The sequence below is a fragment of the Cryptomeria japonica genome, chromosome 4 (genome assembly GCF_030272615.1).
Source record: "Cryptomeria japonica chromosome 4, Sugi_1.0, whole genome shotgun sequence".
NCBI classification, from domain to species: Eukaryota; Viridiplantae; Streptophyta; class Pinopsida; order Cupressales; family Cupressaceae; genus Cryptomeria; species Cryptomeria japonica.
The window spans coordinates 318,938,399-318,952,323 of NC_081408.1; positions in this window are offsets into that span (position 1 = coordinate 318,938,399).

The following is a 13,925-nucleotide window of genomic DNA, read 5'->3' on the forward strand; positions in this document are numbered from 1 at the left end:
AACCATGATGATGGAAGCTAATCTACCTCATATCTACTAGAGATAAGCTATAAGCACGATGGTATACACATTCAATAGAGTTCATATCAAAGGAGATACCAGTAAGACACCTTATGAGTTATGGTTTGGTCATATACTGATAGTTAAGTATTTCAAAATCTTTGGTAGTAAATGCTATATCAAAAGAGATGATTCCATTGGAAAGTAGATGTGATAAAGGAATATTTATTGGTTATTCTAATGAAAGCAAAGCATATAGATGTTATAACAAAAGATTGCAGAGAATTGTGGAGAGCACAAATGTCAAAGTGGATGAACAAAACAAAAGTCAAATCGGAACTTATGAGAGAGCCGATAGTGACAATGATCATAACTGTACTGGTGGCACCTATACCGGAATAGACTATTGAACCAATTACTCCGGCAGTATCAGAAAATTCAATAGTAACTGAAGATCAGGATAGATAAACACAAAATTAGAAGACTCCTAGGTATGTAAGGTTGAATCATTCTGAAGATCAGATCATTGGAGACAAAATCAAAAGAGTGATGACAAGAAGAAGGTTGTCAGCTGACGAGGTATGCTTGATTTCTCAAGTTGAATCGACATCAATAATTAAAGCTTGTAAAGATGGATATTGGATGAAAGCTATGGAAGAAGAATTAGATCAGATAGAAAATAATATCACATGGACTTTAGTTCCCCAACCTATAAATAAGAACATTATTGGAACTAAATGGGGTTTCAGGAATAAATTGAATGAGGATGGACAAGTTGTGAGGAATAAAGATATATTGGTTTGTAAAGGATATTCTCAGAAGGAAGGAATTGATTACGATGAAACCTTTGCACTGGTAGCTAGGATTGAAGCTGTGAGATTATTTTTTTCTTATGTTGCTCATAAGAATTACAAGGTTTATCAGATGGATGTTAAGTGTGCATTTTTTAATGGAGATCTTGAAGAGGAAGTTTATATTGATCAACTTAATGGATTTTCACTTTCAGATGAAAAAACCTTGGTTTGCAGTTTAAGGAAAGCTTTATATGGATTGAAACAAGCCCTAGAGCTTGGTATGCAAGACTGGATAAATATCTTTTGAAGCTTGATTTCACTAAAGGTAATGCCAACAATAATTAATATTATAAGATTACTGATGATGACTTATTGATTATTGAGGTCTTTGTTGATGATATCATTTTTGGAGGTGAAGATAAGTTGTGTATGGAATTCTTTAACAATATGAAGAATGAATTTGAGATTTCTATGATTGGGAAGATGATATTTTTCTTAGGTTTGAAAATTACTCAAACTGATAAAGGTATTTTCATCTGTAAACTAAGTATGATAGAGAGTTGTTGAAGAAATTTTGAATTGTAAACCGATTAGTACTCCTATGGTTACAAGTGAGAAATTGACAAAGAAAGATGCATCTACATCGGTAAATCCTACTAGGTACAAGTCTATGATTGATGGTTTGTTATATCTAACTTAGACTAGATTGGATATAATGAATGTAGTTTGTATTGTATCAAGATATCAGAGTGATCCTAGAGAAAATCATGAGAGTGCGGTGAAAAGGATTTTCAAATATTTGTAGGGAACAACCCAAAATATGGTTTGTGGTATCCTAAAAAATGATGACTTTACATTCTGTGCATATACAGATGCAGATTGGGCTAGAGATGTTGATGACTGGAAGAGCACATCCGGTGGAGCTTTCTTTCTTGGAAAGAATTCATGGATTAGCAAGAAGAAGTCATGCATTTTTTTATCTACTATTGAAGATGAGTATGTTGCTGCTACTACTAACTATACACAAGTTCTATGGATGAAGAAAATGTTGAAGGATATAAACGTGGTTTGTAATGAACTGGTAGTTATTCACTATGATAACTCTATTGCTATTGATATATCAAAGAATCTGGTATTTCATTCTAAGACAAAGCACATATCTATCAAGTACAACTTTTTGAAGGAGAAGGTGGAAGCAAATGAAGTCAGATTTGTTTACGTGAACACTAAAGAGCAGATTGTAGACATTTTCACTAAACCTTTGCCTAAAGAATCATTTGAGTACTTCAGAGACAGGATGGGGGTTTTTGTCCCTCTGATAGAGACCTGAGTGATTCTGATTGGCATTAGTCCAATATGCATTATCAAAGTTATTACTCATTCTGGATTGACATGGTGTTACTACTTAAGGGGAGTAGTCAGTTGTATGTTTCAAAGGATTTATGATTTTTCTTTGATATGTTATGGAAGATATTTGGCATTGATGTCAAAGGGGGAGAGATATATGTGAAAAATAGAGCTTAATATAATATCAGTAAAAAGGGAGTTTGGTTCAGAACTTCATTGCTATATCATTTTGTGGGAGATTGTTGGATGTCTTCCATTGAGGGAGACATATTTGGAATTTCTTAGCACTTGGATGTTTTTCACATCTAGTGTTGCCATCAATGCCAAAGGGGGAGATTGTTGGAAATTTAGAATTGATTATGTGTTGCACTGATGTTTTGTCATCGATGGCAACACCGGTTGTGTTGGTTGTTTACCAGTTTCTGATTGGTTCTGGTAGAGTGGTTGATTATGATATTGACCTAGTATGCTTTGGTTTCGATCTATCATTCATACTATTCAGATGTGTATCACAATCAATTGGTTTGGGATTTGATGACTTGGGAGCTATCATTTGTTCTAGTAAGCCTTTTGGTCACCAGTAAGGGTTTTACCGGTAGAGCTTTGTTGAAGATCTTTTGATGCACGTGATAAGTGGTATTGGTGCAGCTTCTAGATTCCTTTCAGGATGTTGCTGGTTATCTTGTTCATGTTCTAGTTCATCGGTGGCATTGGATTTGGTTTATGGCAACCTATTTTGGGTCCAATGTTATCTAGGTTATGGACCGGTTTATGTAACATGTTGGAGGATGTTCCTAATGCATTACTGGCATGATTTAATGATTGGTTTACATTATTTTCAGCCTAAGACAAATTAGTTGATCATTTGATTATGGGTTTATATTATGAATTTATTGTATTATCTTTTAGGTGGCTGACCTAATTGTTTAGGTCTCGGGTTGTTATAAATATGATGTAAGATCTCTTTGTAGATCATGAGTTGATAGGTAAAGGTTATGGGATGATCTGTGTGCAAATAATGTTGTAATCATATGTAGAAGGTTTGGTTGATCATAGGTGATCGAATCGGGTTTGTAAGAGAGGTTTAAGGCCTCCCGTATGGAGCTTAACTAAAACTATACTTAGGCATAGTTGATGTTATAATTGCAGTTCACTCTTCTTTCTGGATTGTAGTCTGATGTTTATGTAGTAAGTGAGGCTCCTTTTTGTGATCATAAGTGTGCTCTAGGATATTGGCCTTCTTGCATGTGCAGGCCCCTCATATTGTAATCACATAGTTACTATAGAAGTATTATCTAACTATGGGTAGGCTTCCCACCATGGTTTTTCCCTTTATCAGGTTTTCCATGTACAAATCTTGGTGTCATGTGTTATGGATGGATGGTAAATGTTCTATGATTTATGTTTATGTTTAAATGCTTTATCAGTCATTCCAGTATTTGGTTTATGCATTTCAGTATTAAGTTTATGTGTTATGGTAATAAGGATTTAAATGCTTAAAATTATTTGATCTGGTGACAACTGATTCAACCCCCCTCTCAGTTTTCCTCTAGTTATCTGAGTTGTCTAATAGGTCCTATAGAGCCTAAAGTGTAGAGAGTGTGATTAGGTCCTTATCCCTATTCCACACTCTGTCAATTGGTCCACTGATCCAAGGTCTTAAAGATTGAGATTGGCCTCTCATAGAGATTTCTTGGAGAAATCAGTTGGAAACACCAACAAATTGTAGGTTTATTTCAAGGAAAAAAAATTAATTCTCTAATTATATTGCAGCAAGGTAGACACAACTTATAGTGATTTTTAAATAAAGACAACAAATCCATGAGGAAGCATCCACAATTTATCAATTTCTTTATTATTATGCAAAGTTGAAATAGGATACAAATTAATGGTGCAATAGAGGGCCATACAAACTCGCATCTACCTTCAATAATTAACACCAAAAATATTTTCATGTAATGGGACAACCTAATTGGTCTCATTCAAGTTCATAAAGGACATTGCCTTGATTTTAAATAATACAAATATAATGTCTATATGAGTTGTAAATAGAATGCACTGTGCCAAGTTGTTTGATTGATGAATGACATGTTAATTTTCATCAACCTATGTACCTACACATTTGGATCACCATGTAAGACCCAAATTTGTATTAAAATTTCATTCAAAACATATTTTATCTTTTCTCCAATTTCATTTCACTACAAAATATGAATGGCTAGTGAAAGAAACTTAAACCAAGACATAGGTAGAAACAAATTGGTTGAGTTATCCTGAACATTCACCATCGAGAATATTCATTTCACCTAAAGACAAAAAGTATAAAAATAATGTTAGATTTGATAAAAACAAATAAATTAAACAATCTAACATATGGGATTACATAGTGAAGAAGAAAGTAGAATGTTTTGAAAATACACCTTGATCATATTTTTAACAAAATTTGGAAAAAAATTGTGATCTCTTTCTTCTAGTTTGTATGTATCATTCCTAGCATTGTAAGATAAGTTGGTTGTTTCTATGACAGAATCAAGTTCCACAAAAGCATGATCTGTCAAATCATACTTGTGCATGTGTTGCCCCTTTATTTTATTGTACCAATATAATTGAAGCTCAAATCCTTTTGTCCTATTGAAAAGGTCAATGTAATTATGGTAATAAAACACCCTATTACCATCCTTCCTCTATATTCTTTGAACCCTTCCAATGTACTAGGTACCACAAGAAACTCATTATCTTGTATTTCGAGAAATACCTTTTCTTGAAGCACGTTCACTCGAAGGTATTGAATTGCTCTTAAACAACACCCTCCAATCTGATCCAATTCCAAAGCTATTTGAAACACCCTTTACTAAGTCCCTCTCATCTCGCCTAAAGTAAACCCCATTCCTTACTTTAGTCAACCTATCTTTCGATAATTTTAGATTTTTATTCAATTGACTAACCAAATAATCTTTGAACATATCCTTTCCATCAAGCTCTACCACTGGTTTTACAATTATTTTTACATTTTCATCAATGGAATCTAAAATTTCATCTAACTCATGCCTCCACACACTTTACATTATTTGCAATTCACCATGATTGTGTGCCACTAAAGACATAGATTGGAATATAGAGTTGGAATGAGTTGGTGTAGAGTCATCAGCTACTTCCTCCACAAATTGGAATGCTAGATAATTTTAGTCCCATGTCTATGGTTTAACCCACCAAGAATATTCGGTGGGATTCTCTGATCGCATGCCAAGAGATGATAAAATATCTTATGCATCCTTCAATCCTATGTTGAGGGCTTCTATACTTTCATCATTTGTAGATATTGAATCATACTATGATAATATGTTAACATTTAGTATCCTTTCTTAGTGCAATCTATTCCAGATACTTTTGTGCTTCTTATGAGATTTATTAAAATGAAGCCCTTGGGGATTTGATTCTTCTTTTGTAACTCTATTTAGGGTTCCAACAACGTGAAGCAAGTCAATGAAATCATAGGCCCTTTCTGCTCCAACCATCCCACCAACTTTGCTAAAGAAGTTCTCACATACATTTGACCCAATCAAGTTCAAAACACATGGCAAGTGAGAGTATTGCTCTCAAAACAATCTCAACAAAAAAACTACAAAGTAGCAAGAATTTTTCACATGTTCATATTGTTGGTATTTTGGTATGGTTTTGTCATTGATGTCAACACCTACTAAACACTTATCAACTCTGGCCCTTTGGAGAATCAACAACATTCATCGGCAAGTGACTTATGCATAGTCACCGGTATCTGGTACATCGACAGGATACAATGATCACTAGAACTTGGACTGATATGGAAAACACTTGGTTATGTCGAAGACATCATGTGGATACCTTGTTTTGAGATTTTGTTAATTGGCATATTCATATTTACATATTTGTTGCTACCGGCAAATAGGTCTAGGTTACACTAGTAGGTTTATCTTTTCTAGATCATCATGTCACACTATGGAGATGACTTATTATTATTGTAAATGCATTAAGCTGACATAGTGAATCGGTTATTGCATCGAGTATTAATTGATTTGTAAATTAATTTTATTGTATTATCCTTTAGAGCCGACCTACTAAAATTGGTCTTAGGGTATGGTATAATGTAAGATCTTATTTGTAAGATCAAGTGTGTAATGCAAAAAAGGATTGTATAAAGGTATATGCGAGATTAAGTAGAGCTATACACATAGACATCATCTGACGATTGAAGGAGGGTTTTTGTAAAGACAATCAGAACTACACCAGTACTGAATCCAACATATGAAGATGCTATTTTGAGGAGTACATTCTTATTGGATTTAACCATCCAATTGTAGTCAATGTGACTCCCATTTTTGTGTTTGAGCAGTGAGCTCTAGGCGCTTGGCCTTTCTGCATGTGTAGACCCCATTTGTATACACTTACTATCTGCAGTAGTATCATCTGATTGTGGGTAAGGTTTCCCACCATGGTTTTTCTCCTTATAGGTTTTCTACGTACAAATATTGGTGTTATGTGTTGTGGATGACTTTGTCTGTTTGTTTCATGCATTAATCTTTACTGGTATTGCAATTATCTGATAAAACTATCCACCAGTATAACAGACTGCTTCACCAGTATTAAGCAGAAAGTTGATTAAGTGGTTTTTGGTTTAAGTTCATTAGAGAACTGATTCACCCCCCCTCTCAGTTATCTCCGGGACCTAACACATATGCCTCTCTGTAGATGAACTCTATTTTGACATTATTATTAGATTCTTTTCATAGACACCATAACCATAACAAGAAGAAATGATGAGCTCGTGAAGCATTTCACACTCTTTTCCAAATAGTCAAACTCTGAGACATAAATAATTTCAATGTATTCAAAAACAATCATTAGATATATTTGTGTACCTAGGGTTCTCTCTACCGTTCTAGTAGATGTGCTTCTCATCTCTTTCAAACAACTTTGAACATGCCTCAAAGCAATTCGATATGTCGAACCCCAATTATGTCAATCTATCCTCTCTATATCTTCACTTTTATACTTGTGATCATCCACATTAAAAGTGTTATAAACCATCCTAACATGATTAAAACTTATCAGCTCTTCTCCTAAAATCAAATCCTGTCAATCACTAAATAAAGGATTCACTAGATTTTTATTGTTGTGGATGTAGTCCTGGTCATGCAATCCTGTTACATTGCAACCATTGGACAACCCACTTAGTCTCCAACCTTACCAAGGAATTTGATATTAAATACCTTCTGTTTAACAATAGTCCATCAACACAAGTCATCTTCTTCTACTATCCCCATCCGAGGAATGACCAAAGGTAGGTCCCAAATTATTTTCCACATTTCTCTTCCACAAAGATTCTATTCTTTCCCATTGTTGACGAACAAAATTTCCATTGAACTTATTGCATGTTGGATGGGAAACCACAACCAAACAAGGAGGAATTTTATGTAAAGGGTTTGCAATAATAACATGTGCATAGTGCTCAATAACATTGTTCTTAAAAGAATCTATTATGATATCAAATCCTGCAACTACCTCACCAACTATCACCAAGAAATGTGATTGGAATTGATTTTCTTCTTTATTACCACAAAAACCCAGGAATGTATCACTTTTTGCTACCCACCTAACATACTTTCTCACAAGAGTTTCATCTTCAAAAAGGTAGACATGAATTGGACCATCTATACCATGTTTAGTTTTATAAGAAGCATACACTTCTCCTACTGCTTCAAAAATGTAGTCATTCTCCCTCAGGATGTATGCCAATGACATTCTAACTTGCCTCAAAGTTGTAGAAATTTAAGTACCATCCAAAATCAGCCTAATAGAGCTATGTAATCTAGGACCTCCCCATAAATCGATCATCTCATAAAGTGATCTAGTGGATGTACTATATCTTCTCCCTGCCTTTGGATGCATTGGGTTATGAAAGATATCCTTGACAAAATCTCAAACTGCATCTTTACCTTGTAATTTTCCTTGTTTATGTGTCTCACACACATCCTTGCAAAACCTAAAGACATCCTTCCTTTCAGTCGATTCAAATAAATTCTCCTTTAGTGATCTCATTCTAATAGAGAGTATAGAAACTTTTGATCATTTTGAGTCAAATAGTCTAGTCTTCTCCCTCTCCTTGTATCCCTCCCATGTCTTTTATTGGCACATATTGATTCACGATATAAACACATCCTAAAATCATCACATTTTGGAATCATCTTACAAAATTTACATGTCAATGATTCAAATGGGGTCCTTGTCTCAAAAGCCCTCTTGCAATGAATATGCCTATATGTGACATCAATACAATATTTATTACCCTCATAATGTAGCATCATCTTGGTATGCCTCTCTATGGCCCATAATTTTCCACCCCTTTGATCATCCATTAGGATGTTTCTATCTAATCTCTCTCCATTTCTACTAATATAGGAATACCAAAACCCCCAACATTGCAACATCAATGGGGAGGAATGACCTTTAATAAGATGATAAAATAAAAAATGAACAAATTACAATAGATCATATTCAAAATAAATTTTAACTTGGGTAGTTAACACACCTAATGTAGAAGGATTTGCACTTGGAGAACCCCTGTGTAATATAGATGGTGATAATGGGACCAATAAACTAGTCAAATTTTGTTGGGACTTTTCATTGGTAGACTTCTTGGGTCTCTTGGTTGTTCCACTCCTTAAAAAAATTGTATCATGTGAATCCTCATTTGTAGCAATGGTGTGCTTCTTTGATTTCATGTGTTCATTTAGAGAACTAACAATATTACCAGTTGTTGGCACCAAAAAAAACCATTTATTGTATCATATACATTCCACTCTTACTTTTTTCTTATCCTTATAGCTGCAAGTGTTGATTCCACCACCTTGAACAAATTAGGCTCTGCGTCTTGTCGAAATCATCTAGAAATTTAATTTGTTGATCAATCTCAAATCAATCTCTAGCCACGGTTGTCTTCATTTCTATGCTACTTGAATGATTTTCACCATTCCCCTTCATTAAAATGTGACATCGATGGGACATTGTTTTCATATGATTATTTCTGAAGTTACAAATTGTTTGTGTTGTCATGGATACTTCCCCTGTTCCATAATCAATGCCACAAATTTCACAATGGATCTTTCATTTAGGTTCTCCCTTTTCTAAATATACTTTGAGAGTGACTTTCTCATTGACAAATTCATCCATTAAACTATTTAGTTTCTGATTCCAAGATGCTAATACATCAGGATCAATAACTATGGTTTGTTTCACTAACTCAGACCCATCTCTAACTCTTAGTTGTTTATGTATACCTACCTCCATAGTCTCTCTATTGTGTTGAGGGTTTGGTGTACTTTCCACTATATTTGACTGGACCATACCAACATACACTATGTCATGTTTCCTCTTAATGCATATAACTCTTGTTGTAGATTTCTTTTTCTGTTCTTTCTTTATATTTAAAGGATGCCCAAGCCCACTGATAAAATCTAAAGGATAGTCAATGTGCTCATCATCCACAATTTCATGACTTATGTCAGTAAGTGTACAACCTTTTCAATAAATGACTATTCCAATAATAGAATTTTCTTCACTGGTAACAATTACATATTCCATTTCTACAATTGGATCCATCTGTATTATTTTCCACATGTACCTATCATTTGGTTAAGTAATTGATAAAATTATAATAAAAAATTCATATTTCTATGAAATGATGTGTATTTTTATCCTGATGCATCCATAAATAAATGAAAAAAGAAAGTTTACACATGAAGGCGTTAATTTGGAAATGGAAAAATTAAGAGTCAATGAATGTGTTTGTTTTCCTTGGAAGTTGCCCCAGGGAACTGTTTATTTTCCTTTCTATTCCAATTGGGCTTACAGAGGCATAATTTATGACATCTTTTAGTTTCAGATAACTATAAATTAACATTTTTTACATGGACAAAATGACATGGCTTCACATGGAACTACAATTGCATTTCGTAAGATTGTAAATCTCCCTTTTGGCAGAAGAGTTAGCCATCCATGAGGGAATAAAAAGGATTAAACAAAGATTACATTGGAACTCGATGAGTTGATTTTCTGCCAAAACTAAAAAGTAATTATCTTATCGTATCACAACATCAAGGAGACCAGTTTGACGATGTCTGTAAGATATGGGATCATTTGTTTCTTTTTAGAATTATTTCCTCCTAAACTCAGAGAGCTTATCTCCTTGAGATAGTGAATTGATTTGATTGTCTTCGAGAATTCTAGAGAGCCAAGGCACTATAAACATAGTATAAGTGAGCTTGAATTCACAGAGATGTACTAGCGTTTAGAGAAGATGGTTGAGTATTTTAGCATTAAGTGTCGGTGTCTAGAGCAAGAAGATCTGACAGAGTTGCCCAAGGAGTAGGTGACACATCTATTCAATAAATAAAATGATAAGGAAAAAGACATAGTGGTGGAGATGTTGGGGACAACATTTTGAAGTGAGGGGCACATCCACAATGGTTTGGTCATAGAGAACCTATTCAACCCATTGTTCAAGTACTGGGACATGCCATATCTACAAATGGCATAGTAAGGAGGGTAGTTTGGGAGGATTTTGATGGAATTGAAAAGCACTGAGAGGGGGGGTGAATTAGTGACACCAAAAATAAAACTACTTCAAACACTAATCGGTAGATGAACTTAACAAAGCTTTTAAACACAATGCACGCAATCCAAAATGATATAACAACATCCACAAAAAGTAAAGCATCCACCATAACACAAATTTTTTGTACGGGCAAAACCCAAATAGGTAAAAACCACAGTGAAATGGAACTCACAAGTTAACTATCTGCAGTAATAGATAACTGATCGGTTAAGGTCTACAAAGTGCTCTGCTAGGAGCGAATCTTGTTAGAGATCCCAAAGCTTGATTAGAAGCTTATACCCTTTTAAAGGTAGTACCCTGTTAGGAGTTACCTCGATGGAGGATTTTTGAATCCAAACTAATGGATCACCATGTTAAAGGATTTATACATTGAATCTTGTTAGAGCTTACTTGGTTAGGGGATTTGATTCTGTTGTAATGGTTAGAAAACAACAAGAATGGTTTGATCTATTTTGAGTAGCACAATACTTGATTAATCAGATCCTTTTAAACATATTCAACACCGCTCTTCTACATACTCTACAACTTAACTCTTTTTCCTTTCGCACATAACATAACACTTTTCACTATATCAAATAATTCATTGTGATGTCAATATATATAGACCTTATGATTTCATGTCAGCCTTAAGAAATCATAACACAATTTCCTAGGTTCAGTGTATCTGGACAAGTGATCATAACTCATCACAAAAATTACCAATTACCAGTTGGAATAATCAAATACTGGTTTGAATAAAACATATAAATTGTTGTCCTTAAATCTCCACTTGATCTCCATCTTGATCTTCATCTTGATACTGACTTAGTATAATCACAGACTATCTCTTATGCACATACCGGTTGACACAAAGTACCGGTTAGAGATAAACCTCTTAGTATAACCTCTAACATACCGGTTAACAGAGTAAAAAATTTAAGTTACACCGGTAGTCAATATAATCATATGTGTGAGTGAGAGTGTTTCATCAATGACAAGAAATGATGAATACATTACAATCATCATCAAGCCAACAATCTCCCCCTTTGGCATTGATGGCAACACTTAGAAAATTTAACAGTAATACCACTAAGTGTGCATACATAACAAATTTACACATTTACTCGTGCTCCCCCTTAATGCATACATTATACAAAATTTTCAAATACACACATACATATTTCTACTCCCCCTTTGACAATAATGCCAAATTGAAAAGGTAAAATATATATATATATATATATATATATATATATATATATATATATATATAGAAAATTTATATCAAAGTGTTCAACATATAGAACAATAGCTTAAAAGTTTATGCATTAGCTAATCTCATAAAAATATCATTGTAGCTCTTCTTCATCTCTGACAAAGCATTTTCCCATGATTCCAATATGTTCTTAGTATACTCAAATGTAGATATTAGTTGTGAATGAAATTCTTTCATTGAGTCCAATGTGCAAGTTTTAGGGGTGGCAAGAATAGCTTTTGCATTGGAGTGGGCTCTCTGAAGTATGTCTACCTGTGATGTGAGATGACTTTTGAGTTCTTCAAGAGATCAGAGTCTCTTTGCCTTCTCATTATCATAGATGTCTAGTCTATTATACAAATCATCTACAAATTTGCTAAAGGAAAGTATAGAGTCTTGGAGTGGGACATATGGCTTGCATATCCTTTCTAGTTCTTTCTTTGTTTTAGTTTGTTTATTAGAAATGTCAGAATGAAAGAAAGTAACATTGGCGATAGAGGTAAGATAATTTCCTCCCATTTCAATATCTTTACTTAACAAACTTTTATTGTGTGATAGAGCCATTTTGCTGATAACTCAATGATGAACGGATAGTACCAAACAAGTACTGAGAGGGGGGGGGGTGAATCAGTACAGACAAAAGCCTCAATCTTAAACCGATTTGTCAGCAGACACTGTGCTTAGGCAAACAAACAGTAATACCAGTTCTCAAACAAAGTACAACCGACAAAACCCAGAATAACTGAGACAAGCATAAACCAATTGACACTTATCTTTTCATACAATCTAATACTTCATTCCATTTCACCCTAGTGCATGAGCATATAATCTATCATAAAAGATATATATATAAACAACTAGATCAACATAATTCATCGCTTAACAAAAAACAACATAGCATCACATGAAAAAGACATCACATATGACACACATATTTTTCACGTGGAAACCCAACTGGGAAAAACCACGGCGGGGATGAATACCCATAAGCTGTTTTGAACTCTTTAGAAGTCCGCTCTATTAGGAGCCTTGTCAAGTTAAGGACTAATACAATAGGTTCTGTTAGGAACCAATCCTGTTAGGGATCACTCAGTTAAGGGATGGCTAGAATACCCTGTTAAGGGTTAAACCCTATTAAAGGTTACCTTGTTAGAGGATTTCAAGAACTCAATGGTTTTGAGTCACCCTGTTAAAGGATTTATAGCAAGCTGGTTAAAGCTACCCTGTTAAGGGATTTCCCAATTGTTGAAGTGGTTAGAGATCAACAAGTATTACAATGATCTGGTAGTAGCACTCAATGCCAATGCAGATCCGCTTTAGCTCCTCTTCACCTTTTGCACTTACACTCTGTAGGTATCACTTCTCTCTTTTGGTCTAGAAAGAATCACATATCTCTTCTCTTGGATACACACACACACTACTTTTTCCAACAACCTCAGAAAGAAAAACAACATCGACCTTATAGGAAACAGGTAGGTCGGTAGCTTAAACCCTAAACCCTAAACCTGTTAGGTTAAGCAATTCAAACGGTTCAATCTTGACCATTGAGCACATTGCATTAAATGCAACAGTCTTGAACCAATCTCAAGATGTTCTCCATCATTCGTTTTCCATCGATTTCATGGCGGCTGATAACCCATCACACATTATCACCATTTACAGACTTTGCACATTCCTGAGGTAGATAGGGACAATCTCCTTCATGCAAGATCCTTCACGCGCACAAAGATGACATGGAAACATGAGCTGTTCTTTGTTACAATTTTAACTCATCACACAAAGTCACCGATTGAGTCACATAGGCTTGAGACACTTCAACCCGAAACCCTGAAGTTGAGACTACCAACCGATAGTCATACAAAGCTTCCATGTGCCGGTTCCCATAACCACATGCCGGTTC